A 3,809-nucleotide genomic window follows, 5' to 3' on the forward strand; every position below is an offset into this window, starting at 1 on the left:
CCCATACGATGAAGCATCAGTCGAAATGATTGTGTGCTTCCCTGTGTCGTAATGTGCCAACACTGGACTTCTTTTCAATGCGTTCTTCAACTGGTCGAAACTTCTTTGTTGCTCGCTTGTCCAGATGCACTCGTTTTTTGTGCTTAGTAGGCAGTTTAGCGGGTAGGCAATCTCTGACATGCCTGGAACGAACTTGGTTAGGTAGTTTACCCTTTCGAGGAAACTTCTTAGTTCAGACACATTTGACGGCACTTTCATATCGACAATTGCTCTGATCTTGTTCGGGTCTGGTCGGATACCCTCCTGGTCGATGATGTTTCCAAGGAACTTAAGTATCTTAACGAAAAATTCACATTTCTCTGCGTTTAGGGTCATTCCCCTGTCCTGGATTCGTTGGAGAACATTACGAAGCCTCTCATGATGCTCTTCTGGAGTGCTTCCGTAGATAAGGACGCCGTCCATGTTGCACAGGACCCCTTGCAGACCTTCGAGAAACTGTGTCACATTTTTCTGGAAAAACTCGGGTGCTGATGTGATGCCGAAGTGCAATCTCCGGAACCTGAACCTTCCAAAAGCTGTTATGAAGGTCGACATATATTGAGACTCTTCCGCTAGTACAAACTGCCAAAATCCGGAGTTGGCATCAATCTAAGAGAAGTATTTCGCTCCAGCGAGTTGTCCCAGCGCATGTTCTCCAATTGGCATAGGATGCACTTCTCTTTTCACGTACTTGTTTAGCCCGGTCAAATCTACGCAGATGCGCTCGTCTCCATTGGATTTTACGACTATAATCATCCCAGAGCACCACTCTATTGGCTCTTCCACTGGTTCTATTACTTGCATCTTAGCCAATTCCTTAAGCTTCTCTTTTGTCTTGCCTAGCAAGTGAATAGCTACTCTCCGAGGCGTCATCAATGCAAAAGGAACTGCGTCATCTCGTAGCTCAATTTTGTAAGCTTCTTTCACGTGTCCCAGCCCAGAAAAATGTTTGGGAAATTCACTTTCGGGCTTGACGTCTCCAGTACGTAAAGTCGCAACATCGCAGACCTTTTGGACGATTCCCAGTTTCTCACTGGCATCTCGAAAGAAGAGCTTCATCCAATTAGAATGCAATTAAATGCAAAGGGGCAAGCGAGCTGGACAAGAATGATGAAAATAGTCCCTGGAAAAGGGGAACAAGAGGGACAAAGGGCAAACACAAATCTCCAAACACAGCTAGGTGACTGGTGAGCGACCGAAAAATTCCGCCTGGTCCGGGTATCGAACCCGGGACCTCTCCATTACAAGTGGAGTGCTCTACCAACTGAGCTAACCAGGGGTTAGACGTCAGTAGAGCAAACGGGTTTTATCAGAAAATAATCCCTGGAGAAGGGGAACAAGAGGGACAAAGGAGAAACACAAATCTCCAAACACAGCTAGGTGACTGGTGAGCGACCGAAAAAATCCGCCTGGTCCGGGTATGGAACCCGGGACCTCTCCATTACAAGTGGAGCGCTCTACCAACCGAGCTAACCAGGGGTTAGACGTCAGTAGAGCAAACGGGTTTTATCAGCTGCCACCAGTCTAACACCAACAAGGGTGAAGCTTGCAATTTAAGGTTATAATTAGAATGCAATTAAATGCAAAGGGGCAAGCGAGCTGGACAAGAATGATGAAAATAATCCCTGGAGAAGGGAAACAAGAGAGACAAAGGACAAACACAAATCTCCAAACACCCTCTTATCCCTTGTTGGTGTTAGACTGGTGGCAGCTGATAAAAGCCGTTTGCTCTACTGACGTCTAACCCCTGGTTAGCTCAGTTGGTAGAGCGCTCCACTTGTAATGGAGAGGTCCCGGGTTCGATACCCGGACCAGGCGGATTTTTTCGGTCGCTCACCAGTCACCTAGCTGTGTTTGGAGATTTATGTTTGTCCTTTGTCTCTCTTGTTCCCCTTCTCCAGGGATTACTTTCGTCATTCTAGTCCAGCTCGCTTGCACCTTTGCATTTCATTGCATTATAATTATAACCTTAAATTGCAAGCTTCACCGTTGTTGGTGTTCGACTGGTGGCAGCTGATAAAACCCATTTGCTCTACTGACGTCTAACCCCTGGTTAGCTCAATTGGTAGAGCGCTCCACTTATAATGGAGAGGTCCCGGGTTCGATACCCGGACCAGGCGGATTTTTTCGGTCGCTCACCAGCCACTTAGCTGTGTTTGGAGATTTGTGTTCGTCCTTTGCCCCTCTTGTTCCCCTTCTCCAGGGATTATTTTCATCATTCTTGTCCAGCTCGCTTGTCCCTTTGCATTTAATTGCATTCTAATTATAACCTTAAATTGCAAGCTTCACCCTTGTTGGTGTTAGACTGGTGGCAGCTTATAAAGCCCGTTTGCTCTACTGACGTCTAACCCCTGGCTAGCTCAGTTGGTAGAGCGCTCCACTTGTAATGGAGAGGTACCGGGTTCGATACCCCGACCAGGCGGATTTTTTCGGTCGCTCACCAGTCACCTAGCTGTGTTTGGAGATTTGTGTTTGTCCTTTGTCCCTCTTGTTTCCCTTCTCCAGGGATTATTTTCATCAAGCTTCATTCAAGTCGTTAACAACCTACAGGTCCTCTTTTGTCGACTTAGTTCTGTAGGTCATGTCCTTTGTGATCATTCCCAGCACGTCTAGTTCATGGTCACCGGGACCCTTTAGGATCTTTGTGAGCCTCTGCAGGGACATCGCTGGAAAAGACGCTTTGTACGTCTCTGTCGGAATGACTGTCACGTCGGCGCCAGTGTCGACATTGAAGACGATTGCCACCTCGCCAACTTGCGCTGTCGCCGTCCACCGTTGACTGTTTTCGCATTCGATGACTCCAAAGAATGCAGTCTCCGTACTGGAAACTTGGTTCAGTGCTGGGGAGTTTCGGCATTGGCGGGCGTAATGTACAGTTATGCGACATTTGTTGCAAATCGCCTTTCGTGCCGGACACTGTTCTTTCGAATGCTGACTCTTGCCACAGCGTGAGCAGTGTCCTGTCGGTGCTTGAAACTGAGTAGAGTTGGGTACCGTCTTCTCGCCCACTCTTCCTCAAGATTGCCTTTTCTTGAAGGAGCCTTCTTTGATACGTAAAGGCGATCCACGTTGGTTCCACTGGACGTGTGAAGTCTGGTCTGTTGGTTTTTCACAACCTCAGACTGTCGCGTCATGTTTGTTGCTTTTTCAAGCGTCAAGTCTGGATCAAGCTGCAGTCTTTCAGGAAGCTTGTGATCTTTAAGTGCCATTACTATACTGTCTCGAATCATTTCGTCATGGAGCGTGCCGAAGTCGCAGAACTTGGCAAGCTTGTGCAGATCTGTTATGAACTCTTCGACATTCTCTCCTTCTTTTTGACATTTCCGATAGGAAGTGGCTCGCTCATAAACAATGTTCCGTCTCACGACAAAGTGGTTCTCAAAGGCTTGGAGCACGGCGCTGCAGTATGTCATTTGCTGTTCAGGTAAACTGAGAAACAGAGGGATATCATCCGCTTTATCCCCCATGAAGTAGATGAGAGCATTCACCTGTTCTGTTCCTGGCTTTGCAGCGAGACCACTGACGACTCGAAATCGTTCGAAGCGGCGTTTCCACGAGGTCCATCCTTCTGGGTTTGCAAAGGTGTACGGCTCGGGGGGTTGGCACAAGAAGCTGGACATGGCCATTGCTTGTGTAGCTCCTACACCGGCGATACCACCTTGGCGCACTTCTGACGCCATGTGTTGTCAGGGCCTCAGGAACTCAGGACTCAACCAGCGTCCGTTGAGAATCAGCCATTTAATCATGTGTCTCGAGCACCCCTCTCCTTT

The 3,809-nt window shown here is 48.0% G+C and overlaps 1 non-coding gene across 1 annotated transcript; it reads left to right on the plus strand.

Moving 5' to 3' along the window:
- The first annotated feature begins 2,086 nt into the window (after positions 1 to 2,086).
- Trnai-uau lies at positions 2,087 to 2,159 on the plus strand. The gene has a single exon. It is a non-coding gene; the product is annotated as a tRNA-Ile (tRNA).
- Positions 2,160 to 3,809: the final 1,650 nt, after the last annotated feature.

The sequence above is a fragment of the Ixodes scapularis genome, unplaced genomic scaffold (genome assembly GCF_016920785.2).
Source record: "Ixodes scapularis isolate PalLabHiFi unplaced genomic scaffold, ASM1692078v2 PGA_scaffold6__148_contigs__length_123643588, whole genome shotgun sequence".
NCBI lineage: Eukaryota > Metazoa > Arthropoda > Arachnida > Ixodida > Ixodidae > Ixodes > Ixodes scapularis.